This window comes from Siphateles boraxobius, unplaced genomic scaffold (assembly GCF_051911475.1).
Source record: "Siphateles boraxobius isolate OS27281-9 unplaced genomic scaffold, OSU_SipBor_1 269, whole genome shotgun sequence".
In the NCBI taxonomy this organism is placed as follows: domain Eukaryota; kingdom Metazoa; phylum Chordata; class Actinopteri; order Cypriniformes; family Leuciscidae; genus Siphateles; species Siphateles boraxobius.
Genome location: NW_027508886.1, coordinates 1,141,087 through 1,157,699, shown reverse-complemented (window position 1 = coordinate 1,157,699; position 16,613 = coordinate 1,141,087). Strand labels below are relative to the sequence as shown.

Here is a 16,613-nt window from a genome sequence, read left to right as displayed (position 1 = left end):
TAGTTTTGTCTTATTCTATAGATGTAATTGGAGACTGGTCTGTAACTTCAAATCTTAAGTGTATTTCTAAAGAAAGATTACCTAACAGGATCATCTTCTGTAACTCTCCCTCTTGCTAGGTCATAAAACTTTATGACCCCCAAAAGGAATTCCAAGGGAATCACAGCTCCCACTTGAATTGATGAAGAAAGACTAATAGACTCTGCAATCTTATATTTTCTATAAGTATAACCACTTAAGAAATGTATAAACATGAATTTGATCTTTCCTAGGTCATGGTAGCCGGTATTATGGCTTTATAGTCGTGTGAGTGAACATTAAATGTGTATAATTCTGCATATGAATGTAACTTTATGTTTCTTCTACTCGTTCCGGCCATTCTTGGTACCTGTTTGACCGTCTTGTTTTGACTAAACCAGTCATACACAGGATATTACAGTAAAATGTATTGTTCTGTGTGTACAATCTTTCTGGCTAGAAATGACAAAATTTTATAGCATCATCAATTATCCTGACAAGACAAAGAAGAACTTTTCCCGCTCGAGATGCTCTAAGATGATTGGGTCACATACGCGAAGCAGGCGTGAACCCCTCCTCTCTATAAGAAACTGACACAGGAGTTTCTCAAGAGAGCACTTTCCCTGTGAGAGGTTTCCGGTCCCATGGCTCTTTAGGGAGCTTTACACCGCGTTTCTTTTCTTTTCCTTTCTTTACTAAGTTTTCTTTTCATTTTCGCCTCTCCCTCCCGAGGGAGATGAACTCTGAACTATTTCCTTGGTAACTTCACGTTCGGTGAACCTTTAAAACTTCCCGCGAGTCTGCTCGCCCCGGAAGACAAGAGAGAACAAGCCTATAGCACCGAAGGACAAACACGCATACGACTCTGCGTTCCTCAGCAACACAAAGAGAACCATATACGCAAGTATAGGTTATTGATTTGATTTGATTGATGTGATTTCTTGTTGCCTCTCTAAGGGTTATTGTCTGTGATTTTTGCCATGCTGCGATCACCCCGGTGATCTCTCTCATCCTGACCGTTAGTTTCACTTTCTCATCCTCTATCTCTCTCTCTCTATATATATATATATATATATATATATATATATATATATATATATACTTCACTCTCTCTCTCTCTCTCACTCAATCTCTCTATCTCACTCCCGTTGTTATTCGTTTGTCTCGTTAGTTTTACTGTTTATTGTACATACATGTATCCCGGGTTTAAATATAGAATTCTGTATCCGTAGTTTCTTTTTATTAAAACCATTATATTCTTGATTGCTAATTGTCTAAAGTGCTCATTTTTACAAAGTCAATGAAGTGTTCGACCCTTTAGCTACAAAGCTTTACAAATCGTTGCTATTTTAGTAACCTAAATTTTATAATAACAAGAAGGTGATTTCTCCTGGCCAGAAAATAGCTTTTTTGGAATTATAAGAAAGAGATAATTTTTGTTGAAAATTGATGTTAATATTACGGCCGTTTGCTGGACAAACAGATTGTTCGATAACTAAATTAATTCCATTTAAGGTTATCGCATATAATCAATCTGTAATAAGACTATTGATATATTAATGACGAACCATAACCCATTATGGTGATCATTCATATATACAATCGATCTATTTTCAGCTTCGATAATTTAACTGTAATGTGCAATTTATTAATCATTCTTGATTAATTATTAAATTCTCTATATATAATTTGAGCTAATTTAATGTAAGACTCATTGTCGCTACATCTGTGTTGTGAAATAAAATAATATGTCATTTAAAAAATACTGTTTTATTTTATTTGTAATTGTTTGTAAAATATTGTTTAAGATTTACATACCTTGAGGAAGTTGTTCCTCAGCTTGCGAGGCTACAGTTGCCATCTCCAGGTCATCTTCCTCCTCAAAAAAATCCGTAGCAGCAGAGTCTGTAAAATAACATAAAACACTAAGCACATGTCACCAACACACTTGTATGCGTTAAGTGATACTCACCACATGTAAAGAGCTGTCTCCGGGCTGCGGACTCAGACGCAGGTGGTACACGTGGTCCTGCAGCTGTTGAACACGTAATTTCGTTCGACATATATACTGCATAATATATACTGTAATGATTTTAAAGCTTGCAAATCACTTACAGGGTTTGGCTGGAGCCAAAATCTTTTGTGCCAGCTGTGAAGCAGATAAATGCTTCCCCCGCGCCAACAGGGCCTTCACATTGGTCGCCAGCAGTGGCCTGTTCTTAGTGGCAGTAGGTGGAGGAGGAACAGACACAGTGGCAGTGGGCACAGCAGCAGTGAGGACAGATGCAGTGGGCACAGTGGCGTTAGGCACGTGGGCTGGAGCCTGCCTCTTCAGCACGTATGCTTTGAAAAGGGCCATATTGGTGTTAGGCCCGGCCTTTGCCTTCTTCAGGTAGGTGATGAGAGCCTGGGCCTCCTTGCTTGGGTCCTCATACACCTCCTTTATTGATCCACCCTTAAAATCCCCAAACTCCACCATCAGACATCCAGAGTCTCCTGTCCTCTGGGCCTCCTGCAGCATGGCCTGTTTTTTTCTGATACACCTCTACAGCCTCGCCTACCTCCCTGATCTGCGAGGTGAATCTGAGGAAAAGGTGTTTGTTGTCCGATAGCGGGTTGTCCCTCTCCTCCTCCCCCAAAATGCTGCTGACCAGATAGCAGGCATACCACAGTGAGTTCTTCAGCAGCCACAGGAACCTCTGACCCTGGTGTTTCCCAAACTGGATCTTGCAGTGAGCCAGAACCAGGAACTGGTCTCCAGGATTCCCTCCATTCTGCCTCACAAAGGCAGTGGCCTCAACCAGGACCTCCTCTTTACACCTTGCCCTCCCTGCCAACACGATCTTCCTCCTATTGGCCTCCTCAGTTGGCCCCATTAGGAGTCGACCCTCAGAGGTTCTTCGTAAAACCGGGTATGCATACATAATCTGAAAGGACACAGGCATAAACAGAACGTTACATAGCTGTCATATTCCAACTGAAAGTATTTTACTACAGCATTTGTTTTTTTATGTAATTAATTATTATAATATTATAATAATTAATGATTATTATTATTATGAGCAGAAGCATTATTGTTTTTTATACAACTGTGAATCACTTTGAATTGCCTTGTGTACAAATTGTAAATAGTGTGATGAACTAATTAATAAGAAAATAAATAACACTTCTTGGTACAATCTTGCTGGTATCATGCCATGCTTAAATCGTTTTGTTTTGTTTAGCTTTTGTGGCAGAGATTACTAAGAAACACCAAATATAACATAAAGGCGTTTATGAAAATTCATAATAATATGATCATCAAACAGATCTAAAACTTAAAATGGTATATCAAATCGTTTTGGTATATCTTTTATAACATAGTTGAGAATCATTTGTTGAAACAAAAAACACTTGTTTTTGCCTATTCATGTCTTTTTAAATATGTATAACATAGTATTTAAAAAGATAAAATAAATATGTATACTGGTGTATAACATAGTATAGTATAACATATATGAATTAAACTTTTTTTTTAAAGGTTTTAGTAAACATCTTCTTGTGCTCAAAATAATGTAATGAATGACACAAAAAAATACTAAATTAACAACAACAAAAACATGGTTTAAGGAGGATATAGCTTAATTAGCGGTCGGCTAATTATCTTGACAGTAGTGGCATGTTTTTTACTGTATATCATGGTAAAGTTGCAGGCACACATGTACAGAAGAAAACGTGTGCTATTACACGCTAGCTAGCTTTATTGGCATGTTTAATTGTCTAAAAACAAACACTGTTTATGAATAAATAATGATTGATTATACAGTCGTGAAGAATAGACTTACCTGTTGCAAAGATGACGATAATTACTACTGATGACGACTACTTCCTGCTCAGCTACTGTTCGGACGCTCTCGCTTACTGCTCCGCGCTTTGCTCTATCGCTTTTATATTTCTATATTTTATCTCCTTTTATCACCTAATTTTAACTTCAGCAAATCAGCACAGTGCTCAAACGCTTGGATTACTACAAAAAAAAGCAGAATTATTGTATTCGACCAGCCTCCCACTGAAAGCTTACATTCCGGGGAAGAGAAAACACAACTGCCTACATTCATAAGGATAAGAAAATGCCTCCTCTGGAATCTACTTGCTGCTCCAACTGCCACAGACTTTTACAAAGGATTGCAATTCTTGAAACAAAGTTAATTGCGGGACCACCAAACCAGACAGAACACACAACAGAGCTTCGTCATGGACGTCCTCAGCATACAGCCGGTGAGTCCCATGAATCTAGTGCTTCTCGAGAGGCCATACTGAGTGTAGAGAAACAAGCCGATCGTTTTACTAATCGATGGCACAAACAGGGTGCGAGACCCAAAGGCACTCGAGACATCAGATTGTCACGAGCATCACATATTACTGCAGTAGCATCCTCTACCCCAGATACGGCTCTGACAAGGACTGCAAACACTGGTCTCCTACCACCGCCTATACATCTTGAGAACAGATTTGAAGTATTAATGAATGAGGAATCCCCAAATTTGATGAATGTGATCGCACACAGACAGAATCAGCCAGTAGCTAACACTGATGCTAACTGGGGCTCAAGGTCGAGCAGACAGCGGCACTCAGCTCACAGTGCAGCCGAGCCCAGGACTCTGATAGTGGGCGACTCCGTAATCAGAAACATTAATAGCAGGGATACAACAACGTGCTGCCTTCCACAAGCAACAACTTCTGATGTAAACAGGGAACTTCAGAACATTCTGATGAAAAATAAGACTGCAAATCGACTCATCATTCATGTGGGGAAGAATGATATTCATAAAGAGCAGTCGGAACTTCTTAAAAAGGATTTCAATGAACTTTTTGAAACACTTAAAAGACTGAAAGTTCAAACATTCATCAGTGGACCACTCCCAGCAAGAGGAACAAACAGGTTTTCACGGTTGCTTGGGCTTAATACATGGCTACAAAAAACCTGCAATATAAAAGGAGTGAACTTTATTGACAACTTCAATCTTTTCTGGAGTCAGAGGCAACTGTTTCAACAGGATGGCCACCACCCAAACAAACTTGGTTCAAGAGTGCTAAAGGACAATATCTACTTCTCCCTCCGTCATCCTTCTGCAATGTGTGCCAATCCACTCAACCTGAATGGCACACACACACCTGGATACAGTATGAATGACCACAGGATTTCACTTCAGCACCTGAATGGACATGCGGTTGACACATCACACAAGGACAGTGATAACACCACTCAGCCACAACAACCTCTGCTCACGGACACAATCTCAGCTGAGCCCTGCCCACAGAGCTCACCACAGACAGACTGTGACATACCAGCACTGCTCCAAGATACAGCACCCATAGACGACTTTCTGGAAAACAGCCAGGGAAACCAGGACAGCATATTACAGCCTCCAATAACACCAGAGCAAAAATCCCTCTCACCGGAAACATTATCACTCTCTCCAGCATCTCCACTTCAGTGCTTCTCAGAGAAAATGGAACAACTGGTGCATGCTGGAACTAGACTATCCTACTCTTTTGCTGCGAGCCCCCAGATACCAACCAAAAAACGCCAGGCCCCACAACCACCAAAGCCTGCGGGCCCAGCTCGCCCTCCCCCTCCTCCTGTGAGAGCTCTTCGGACTCTGCCACAGCGCCAGGGCCCACACCCTCCTCCAGCGGCTCGAGGTGAACCAAAAACAACTGATACCAGCTCTCAGTGATATGTGTCGGGTCCCCGCTATGATAACAATAACTTTCTCAAATGTTTACAGAACAAGCGGGAACCCAGTGTGCCTGTATCTTTTTCTATTGCTGTTCGATTACATGATAGAAAGTCTAAGGCCTTCAAAAGCCGTACAGCAAACCCATCTAATCTGGTGCCTATTACACGACATACCAAGATTGCTGTGGGGACAAAAAGTAAGACTGTTAAGTTAGCACTTTTAAACATCCGCTCACTTAAAAATAAATCACTTTTAGTCAACGACTTAATAACCACATACAACCTGGATTTTATGTTGCTAAATGAAACTTGGCTAGAAGAGAGTTGCAGTGCAACAGTCCTCAATGAAACAGCCCCTCCTAACTTTACTTTTATGAGTGTCTGCAGAGCTGTCAGAAGAGGCGGAGGTTTAGCTGCTCTTTATAAAGATGTCAATCAATGTAAGCAAATATCATTTGGGAATTACCCGTCTTTCGAGTATCTGGGTATTGTGTTAAAAGGTGCTCGACGCATTTTACTTATCATTGTTTACAGGCCTCCAAAATACTCTCCAGCTTTTGCTGAGAACTTAACAGAACTGTTATCAACAATTTCCTCAGAGTTTGACTGCTTTGCCATTGCTGGAGATTTTAACATTTACATAGATAATGCAGAAAACAATATGGCAAAAGAAATCAAAACTGTTTTAAAAACTTTTGATCTGACTCAGCATGTACATGGACCCACACATAATTGTGGACACACTCTAGATTTACTTATCAGTAAGGGTCTAAACATTTAATCAATTGTTATTAAGGATGTAGCACTGTCTGATCATTTTTGTATTTTCTTTGATATATTGATCTCTCCTGCCATTGAAGCTAGATCTGTGTCTGTCAAGAAGAGATGCTTAAATGAGAACACTAGTGTACTATTTATGAAGGCTATATCTTTAACACCAAGCATATCTGCTGACTCTGTTGATTTTCTCCTTGATTCTTTTAACTCAAAAGTAAAGAGTGTAATTGATGATATTGCTCCTCTGAAAGTCAGGAAGAAGAGTGGCAGACAAAAAGCACCTTGGAGAAACTCAACAGCAGTGCAAAATATGAAAAGACAATGCAAAAAAGCAGAGCGCATGTGGCGGAAGACAAAACTTGTAGTCCATTATAACATCTACAAAGACAGCATCCATGCTTTCAATAAGGAACTAAGCAAAGCTAGACAGACTTTTTTCTCGAATATTATAAACAGCAATATAAACAACACGCGCACTCTTTTTGCTACTGTAGAGAGACTGACAACCCCCCCAAGCCAGATTCCCAGTGAAATGCTCTCAGTGAGAAAGTGCAGTGAGTTTACTTCTTCTCTGAGAAAATCAATAATATCAGAAAGGTGATCAGCTCATCCTTGAGTTGCGCTGGGGTCAGGCAGATCAGACAACAGCACGAGAAAGTAGCCACTATGTCTGATTTCGAAGAAATTGATGGCAAAATTTTGGAAGAAACCGTACAGCAACTAAAAACATCAACCTGCGCCCTTGACGCACTTCCCACATCTTTTTTCAAAAATGTGTTACACAGCTTAGAAGCAGATCTCCTGGAAGTGGTAAATGCCTCACTTCTCTCTGGGACTTTTCCGACCTCCCTGAAAACTGCTGTCGTCAAGCCCCTCCTGAAAAAGAGCAATCTGGATAAGACCATATTAAACAACTATAGACCGATATCAAATCTTCCTTTCATAGGCAAGATCATTGAAAAAGTTGTCTTCAATCAGCTGAACAAATTCTTAAGCTCGAATGGATACTTTGACCATTTTCAATCTGGTTTCCGACCGCACCACAGTACAGAGACCGCGCTCATAAAGATAATGAATGATATTCGCTTAAATACTGATACAGGGAAATTATCAGTGCTGGTACTACTCGACCTCAGTGCTGCATTTGACACTGTCGATCACAAAATACTTCTTGACAGGCTGGAAAACTGGGTCGGGCTTTCTGGGATAGTCCTAAAATGGTTCAGGTCATACTTAGGAGGCAGAGGTTATTATGTGAGTATAGGAGACCATAAGTCTGAGTGGACATCCATGACATGCGGAGTCCCTCAAGGCTGAATTCTTGCGCCACTCCTATTCAACCTGTACATGCTCCCAATGAGCCAAATAATGAGAAAGAACCAAATCGCTTACCATAGCTATGCAGACGACACACAGCTCTACTTATCCCTATCGCCTAACGATTACAGCCCCATTGACCTCTTTGCCAATGCATTGATGAAGTAAACAATTGGATGTGCCAAAACTTTCTTCAGTTAAACAAAGACAAAACTGAAGTCATTGCGTTTGGAAACAAAGATGAAGTTCTCAAGGTGAACGCATACCTTCAGTCTAGGGGTCAAACAACTAAAAATCAAGTCAGTAATCTGGGTGTGTCTCTAGAGTCAGACCTTAGTTTCAGTAGTCATGTCAAAGCAATAACTAAATCAGCATATTATCACCTGAAAAATATTGCAAGAATTAGATGCTTTGTTTCCAGTCAAGACTTAGAAAAACTTGTGCATGCTTTCATCACCAGTAGGGTGGATTATTGTAATGGACGTCTCACTGGCCTTCCCAAAAAGACCATAAGACAGTTGCAGCTCATACAGAACGCTGCTGCTAGGATTCTGAGCAGAACCAGAAAATATGAACACATCACACCAGTCCTCAGGTCTTTACACTGGCTGCCAGTTACATTTAGGATTGATTTTAAAGTATTATTACTGGTATATAAATCATTCAATGGCCTAGGACCTCAATACATTCCAGATATGCTCAGTGAATATAAACCCAACAGATCACTCAGATCATTAGGATCACATCGGCTAGAAATACCAAGGGTTCACTCTAAGCATGGCGAGTCTGCTTTTAGCTACTATGCCAGCCGCAGCTGGAACCAGCTTCCAGAAGAGATCAGATGTGCTCCTACAGTAGTCACATTCAAATCCAGACTCAAAACACATCTGTTTAACTGTGCATTTACTGAATGAGCACTGTGCCACTGTTCGTCCGACTGTTTGCACTGTATTTTATTTTATGTTTTAATTATTCTGATTTCATTTGATTATTTCTGTATTTTATCTTTTATTCCAAACTGTTTTAATTATTCTGATTTCTTTTGATTATTTTAATTTCTTCTATGTAAAGCACTTTGAATTACCATTGTGTATGAAATGTGCTATATAAATAAACTTGCCTTGCCTTGCCTAATAATAGCGGTCGCCGATTGGTCAAAAGTAAGCCACAGGAGCAGAGCCAGGAGAGAAACGCGATTGGTCAAAAGTAAGCCACAGGAGAGAAAGGCGATTGGTCAAAAGTAAGCCACAGGAGAGAAACACGATTGGTCAAAAGTAAGCCACAGGAGAGAACGCGATTGGTCAAAAGTAAGCCACAGCAGAGAAACACGATTGGCTCACGTGGGCTTACTTTGGGCTTACTTTGGCTCAATCGGTAGGAAGCAGAAGGCGCAAGCGAGAGGTAGTGGGATCGATGCCTGCATTCTCCAGTGCTGTCCATCCTTTTTACGCCCCCCTTCAAGGGGCACTACCTAGATGAGCTCTTGCGGCTCAGTGCTGCCGAAAAAGTTTTTTCGAACGAGGTACTGCACACATTCCTGGCAAAAGCAGGTCCCACCAAGATTTGAACTCGGATCGCTGGATTCAGAGCCCAGAGTGCTAACCATTACACCATGGAACCTTGGCGTGTGTCAACTTTTCCCATGAGCAGCAGAGATTTAAGTCATTGAGTCCAGAAGCACGATAGCAAGGATTTAAGTCATTGAGTCCAGAAGCACGATAGCAAGGAGCAAATGAAGCCTTTGCTTTTTAAGCCCATGTTTCCCCAATTCCGACTCGGTTTGAGAGTGCCAATTTCACCGCCACGTCAGCAGTTGCGCATCACCTCTGTTTTTTCCCTACCTTCCGCAAAGAACCTAAAAAGGTTCCACCGAGATTTGAACTCGGATCGCTGGATTCAAAGCGCAATTTTTTGATTAAATCTACAATTAAAAGGTAGCCAGTGCAAAGTTGCCAGCACAGAGGAAATGCGGCCTGTTTTTTTGTGGTCATTGGAAATCACGCTGCAGCACCTGCACACGTGCTAGGGATCGCGCCTCGTCTTTGTCTTTGAGAGCGATGGACATAGGGTGACCAGATTTCTCGGAGTGGAATACGGGACAGATACAGAACGCATGCGTATAGAGGGAATGCACGTGACGTCACCGTTGGCCGGAGTGACTGCAGTTATGCCCACAAGTGGCAAAAAGACTGAGCGGCAGCATTGGTTTTCAGTGTGAATGCTGCGGAAAAACACACAAAACGCGTCTAAAACGGGAAAGAGCTTTAAGACTGACTGTACAACTAGATTTGACAAGAAATATGAGGAATATTTTTACAGACTACCTAAAGCTACAGAACAGAGAAGCAAATAGATCGCTGCAATTCATAGAAACAACTGGACTCCAGGCAGCGAAAGGTGGATTTGCAGTTATCCTTTTTGTGTCAATATGCTGAATTTAGTGGTAAAATCATTCTCTATATATTGTATTGTTATATATTGCAGTGACAACTCATCAATCAAATATTTACCACTGTATATTCTGTATAATTTGACATTTTTAAATAAACACTGACAACAAACTATACAAGTTTTAAGTCTCTAGACGATATGATGATATATATAACATTGCTAAGTGATCACCTGGATTTAGACCTGCCTATTTTGTATTTATATAAAGCATTCATAGGCAAATTTGCTGTATGTATTTCCCTGGTGTCGAAATCAGGCACATATAAATGTCAGGAAACACGATTCCTGGCTGTATGTTAATATCCATGGATCACTGGATCTTTAGTAAGTTGTAAGGAACACTATATTGAGTCCAACCTTTAGTTTAAACTGATAATCGTTTGTTTTACTTGCGTTTTCTAAGTTTCCCCTATTAAATCCAGTCACGCAGCTGCTCTTCTGCCACTCAGTCCGGCTGAGGGGGCGTGTTCCGGCGGGAAAGTGACGTTAATGCATTCCCTCTATTAATGCGTCTTACATGCGCTTCATTAGGCACACTAGCACACACACACAAGGTCTCTCCCTCTCTGTCATGCGCGCGCTACACGGTTTGAACGTAACATATATTCACTTAGCCTTTCGGAAACGAAACCTATTATATATAAAAAAATATAAATATATATATATTAACGATGAAATAAGGGACAAAACATGATTTTTTCAGAATAAGTCGGTTTCTCTAAAATTAGAGTGGAAATACGGGGCTGTCCCGGGAAAAACGGGACGTCTGGTCACCCTAGATGGACACCTTCTCTCCATCATTGAGGGGAATTAGCTCAAATGGTAGAGCGCTTGCTTAGCATGCAAGAGGTAGCGGGATCGATGCCTGCATTCTCCAGTGCTGTCCATCCTTTTTACGCCCCCCTTCAAGGGGCACTACCTAGATGAGCTCTTGCGGCTCTGTGCTGCCGAAAAAGTTTTTTCGAACGAGGTACTGCACACATTCCTGGCAAAAGCAGGTCCCACCAAGATTTAGTAAGTTGTAAGGAACACTATATTGAGTCCAACCTTTAGTTTAAACTGATAATCGTTTGTTTTACTTGCGTTTTCGCAGTTTCCCCTATTAAATCCAGTCACGCAGCTGCTCTTCTGCCACTCAGTCCGGCTGAGGGGGCGTGTTCCGGCGGGAAAGTGACGTTAATGCATTCCCTCTATTAATGCGTCTTACATGCGCTTCATTAGGCACACTAGCACACACACACAAGGTCTCTCCCTCTCTGTCATGCGCGCGCTACACGGTTTGAACGTAACATATATTCACTTAGCCTTTCGGAAACGAAACCTATTATATATAAAAAATATATATATATATATATTAACGATGAAATAAGGGACAAAACATGATTTTTTCAGAATAAGTCGGGACACTAAAATTAGAGTGGAAATACGGGGCTGTCCCGGGAAAAACGGGACGTCTGGTCACCCTAGATGGACACCTTCTCTCCATCATCGAGGGGAATTAGCTCAAATGGTAGAGCGCTTGCTTAGCATGCAAGAGGTAGCGGGATCAATGCCTGCATTATCCAGTGCTGTCCATCCTTTTCACGCCCCCCTTCAAGGGGCACTACCTAGATGAGCTCTTGCGGCTCTGTGCTGCCGAAAAAGTTTTTTCGAGCGAGGTACTGCACACATTCCTGGCAAAAGCAGGTTCCACCGAGATTTGAACTCGGATCGCTGGTTTCAAAGCCCAGAGTGCTAACCATTACACCATGGAACGAACACACCCTGCTAGCTGGCTGTCTGAGAGGCAGATAGCGATGAGGCTAGGTGGACTCAGGTAGATAGGAGCAGGCGTTTGGTCAATGGACCGCCTCGACTAAGAGAGGCGGACGTAGTTCCCCTGCCGAAAGCAGGGATGGAACCAGGTACCTTTAGATTTTCACTCTAACGCTCTCCCAACTGAGCTATTTCGTCCAGGTACTTGTGCAGTTTAGCCAGCAGGCATGTCTGGGAGACCGCTAGTCATTTTCGAGAAGAGCAAAGTGAAGGTCCCAGAGAGAAAATGAGTTGCCTGTACGGGGATCAAAACCTTGACCATGGCGCTATTAGCACCACGCTCTAACCAACTGAGCTAACCGGCCTCTCTCTGGCACATTTTATCCCCAATTTCTCAGAAATATCCTGGTTGCCCAAATAAGGCTGAAGAGATTAAAGCAAAGCCTGAAAATGGGCTCGTCCGGGATTTGAACCCGGGACCTCTCGCACCCTAAGCGAGAATCATACCCCTAGACCAACGAGCCGAAACATACATCCTCCCTGCTGCTGCCGGGCCGAAAACATTTCAGCTTGCATGGCTTAAAGCGCAATATTTTAATTAAATCTACAATTAAAAGGTAGCCAGTGCAAAGTTGCCAGCACAGAGGAAATGCGGCCTCTTTTTTGTGGTCATTGGAAATCACGCTGCAGGACCTGCACACGAATAATGAGAAGCTTACTTACAGGAGCCTGGTCTGCAACACTGGACCCAGTTGATGTTGCAGGAGCAGAGGCAGCACTTGGCTGGACAGAAGGCTGTGGAGGAGACTGCAGAGGAGGCTGAGCAGGGCGCAGAGGAGGAGACTGCAGAGGAGGCTGGGCAGGGCGCAGAGGAGGAGACTGCAGAGGAGGATGGGCAGGGCGCAGAGGAGGAGACTGCAGAGGAGGCTGGGCAGGGCGCAGAGGAGGAGACTGCAGAGGAGGCTGGGCAGGGTGCTGCAGTCCTGTGGGTGGCTGTAGTGAGGATGGTCCTGGTGCAGAGGGACAGGGGTTGAAGGCCTTGCTGGAAAGATGGGAGTTGCTCTTTCCAGTGGACAGGAAGCTCTGCAGGCGACTGGTACACCTGGCCAGGGGTCCACAATGCTGGAGGAGCAGGATAAGGGGCAGGAGCAGGGGAAGTAGCACGAGCCGGGGCAGGAGCAGGGCCTCTCGAGCCTGCAGTGGCTGGAGAAAAAAGAAAAAACTTACCCACTTACAGGGTTTGGCTGGAGACAAAATCTTTTGTGCCAGCTGTGAAGCAAATAAATGCTTCCCCCGCGCCAACAGGGCCTTCACATTGGTCGCCAGCAGTAGCCTGTTCTTAGTTGCAGTAGGTGGAGGCGGAACAGACACAGTGGCAGTGGGCAGAGCAGCAGTGAGGACAGATGCAGTGGACACAGTGGTGGTGGGCACGTGGGCTAGAGCCTGCCTCTTCAGCACGTATGCTTTGAAAAGGGCCATATTGGTGTTAGGCCTGGCCTTTGCCTTCTTCAGGTAGGTGATGAGAGCCTGGGCCTCCTTGCTTGGGTCCTCATACACCTCCTTCATTGACCTACCCTTAAAATCCCCAAAATCCACCATCAGACATCCAGAGTCTCCTGTCCTCTGGGCCTCCTGCAGCATGGCCTGTTTTTTTCTGATACACCTCTACAGCCTCGCCTACCTCCCTGATCTGCGAGGTGTATCTGAGGAACAGGTGTTTGTTGTCCGACAGCGGGTTGTCCCTCTCCTCCTCCCCCAAAATGCTGCTGACCAGATAGCAGGCATACCCCAGTGAGTTCTCCAGCAGCCACAGGGACCTCTGACCCTGGTGTTTCCCAAACTGGATCTTGCAGTGAGCCAGAACCAGGAACTGGTCTCCAGGATTCCCTCCATTCTGCCTCAAAAAGGCAGGGGCCTCAGCCAGGACCTCCTCCTTACACCTGGCCCTCCCTGCCATCACGATCTTCCTCCTATTGTTCTCCTCAGTTGGCCCCATAAGGAGTCGACCCTCAGAGGTTCTTCGTAAAACCGGGTATGCATACATAATCTGAAAGGACACAGGCATAAACAGAACGTTACATAGCTGTCATATTCCAACTGAAAGTATTTTACTACAGCATTTGTTTTTTATGTAATTCATTATTATAATATTATAATAATTAATGAATATTATTATTATAATTATGAGCATAAGCATTATTGTTTTTTATACAACTGTGAATCACTTTGAATTGCCTTGTGTACAAATTGTAAATAGTGTGATGAACTTATTAATAAGAAAATAAATAACACTTCTTGGTACAATCTTGCTGGTATCATGCCATGCTTAAATCGTTTTGTTTTGTTTAGCTTTTGTGGCAGAGATTACTAAGAAACACCAAATATAACATAAAGGCGTTTATGAAAATTCATAATAATATGATCATCAAACAGATCTAAAACTTAAAATGGTATATCAAATCGTTTTGGTATATCTTTTATAACATAGTTGAGAATCATTTGTTGAAACAAAAAAACACTTGTTTTTGCCTATTCATGTCTTTTTAAATATGTATAACATAGTATTTAAAAAGATAACATAAATATGTATACTGGTGTATAACATAGTATAGTATAACATATATGAATTAACCTTTTTTTTTTAAAGGTTTTAGTAAAAATCTTATTGTGGTCAAAATAATGTAATGAATGACACAAAAAAATACTAAATTAACAACAACAAAAAAATGGTTTAAGGAGGATATAGCTTAATTAGCGGTCGGCTAATTATCTTGACAGTAGTGGCATGTTTTTTACTGTATATCATGGTAAAGTTGCAGGTTCTCATGTACAGAAGAAAACGTGTGCTATTACACGCTAGCTAGCTTTATTGGCATGTTTAATTGTCTAAAAACAAACACTGTTTATGAATAAATAATGACCGATTATACAGTCGTGAAGAATAGACTTACCTGTTGCAAAGATTGCAAAGATGACGATAATAATAGCGGTCGCCGATTGGTCAAAAGTAAGCCACAGGAGCAGAGCCAGGAGAGAAACGCGATTGGTCAAAAGTAAGCCACAGGAGAGAAAGGCGATTGGTCAAAAGTAAGCCACAGGAGAGAAACACGATTGGTCAAAAGTAAGCCACAGGAGAGAACGTGATTGGTCAAAAGTAAGCCACAGCAGAGAAAACACGATTGGCTCACGTGGGCTTACTTTGGGCTTACTTTGGCTCAATCGGTAGGAAGCAGTAGGTGCAAGCGAGAGGTAGTGGGATCGATGCCTGCATTCTCCAGTGCTGTCTATCCTTTTTACGCCCCCCTTCAAGGGGCAGTACCTAGATGAGCTCTTGTGGCTCAGTGCTGCCGAAAAAGTTTTTTCGAACGAGGTACTGCACACATTCCTGGCAAAAGCAGGTCCCACCGAGATTTGAACTCGGATCGCTGGATTCAGAGCCCAGAGTGCTAACCATTACACCATGGAACCTTGGCGTGTGTCAACTTTTCCCATGAGCAGCAGAGATTTAAGTCATTGAGTCCAGAAGCACGATAGCAAGGATTTAAGTCATTGAGTCCAGAAGCACGATAGCAAGGAGCAAATGAAGCCTTTGCTTTTTAAGCCCATGTTTCCCCAATTCCGACTCGGTTTGAGAGTGCCAATTTCACCGCCACGTCAGCAGTTGCGCATCACCTCTGTTTTTTCCCTCCCTTCCGCAAAGAACCTAAAAAGGTTTCACCGAGATTTGAACTCGGATCGCTGGATTCAAAGCGCAATTTTTTGATTAAATCTACAATTAAAAGGTAGCCAGTGCAAAGTTGCCAGCACAGAGGAAATGCCGCCTGTTTTTTTGTGGTCATTGGAAATCACGCTGCAGCACCTGCATACGTGCTAGGGATCGTCTTTGTCTTTGAGAGCGATGGACACCTTCTCTCCATCATCGAGGGGAATTAGCTCAAATGGTAGAGCGCTTGCTTAGCATAAGAAGGGGCCCAATCTTTGCGCCCCCGCACACAAGCCAAAAAGATGCGAAAAACGAGAATTTGCCCACAAATTTCCCCTGCAACATTATTAGGGCTATATTCCTGTGCGTTATGAAGGAGTTTTAGTCACATTTGAAACAAGTCACCCTCCGCGGGCTGGATTCGAACCCGTGTTCTGCGTGTGATCAACTGCGCCTGCGTCTTCATTTATCTATGACATCATTATATTGATTTATATTTTTTTGTGTGTATTATTATTATTTTTAAATATTGCACATTACATGTTGTTGATTATTTAATAAAATGAATAAAAATGGAGGGATATGATTTGATTGACATGATTTATCAGATTTGTTTTAAGACACTTCAAATGTTTTATTAAATGTTTTTTTTGTGTATATTATTTAAAAAAAATGCATATTACATGTTGTTTATGATTGAATAAAATGAATAAAAATGTTTCTTCAAATATGTGTGTTTTTTGTGAGGGATATGATTTGATTGATATGATTTATTAGATTACTTTAAGACATTTTAAATGTTTTATTAAAATGAATACACACAAAAATTTCAATGACACTTAAAATGTTTTATTAAAATGAATACACAAA

At 42.0% G+C, this 16,613-nt stretch overlaps 3 non-coding genes across 3 annotated transcripts; all 3 read right to left on the bottom strand.

Moving 5' to 3' along the window:
* Positions 1-9,382: 9,382 nt before the first annotated feature.
* Positions 9,383-9,454, bottom strand: trnaq-cug (transfer RNA glutamine (anticodon CUG)). The gene has a single exon. It is a non-coding gene; the product is annotated as a tRNA-Gln (tRNA).
* Positions 9,455-12,492: 3,038 nt separating this feature from the next.
* On the bottom strand, positions 12,493-12,564 carry trnap-agg (transfer RNA proline (anticodon AGG)). Its single transcript has one exon. It is a non-coding gene; the product is annotated as a tRNA-Pro (tRNA).
* A 2,872-nt stretch (positions 12,565-15,436) lies between these two features.
* On the bottom strand, positions 15,437-15,508 carry trnaq-cug (transfer RNA glutamine (anticodon CUG)). The gene has a single exon. It is a non-coding gene; the product is annotated as a tRNA-Gln (tRNA).
* Positions 15,509-16,613: the final 1,105 nt, after the last annotated feature.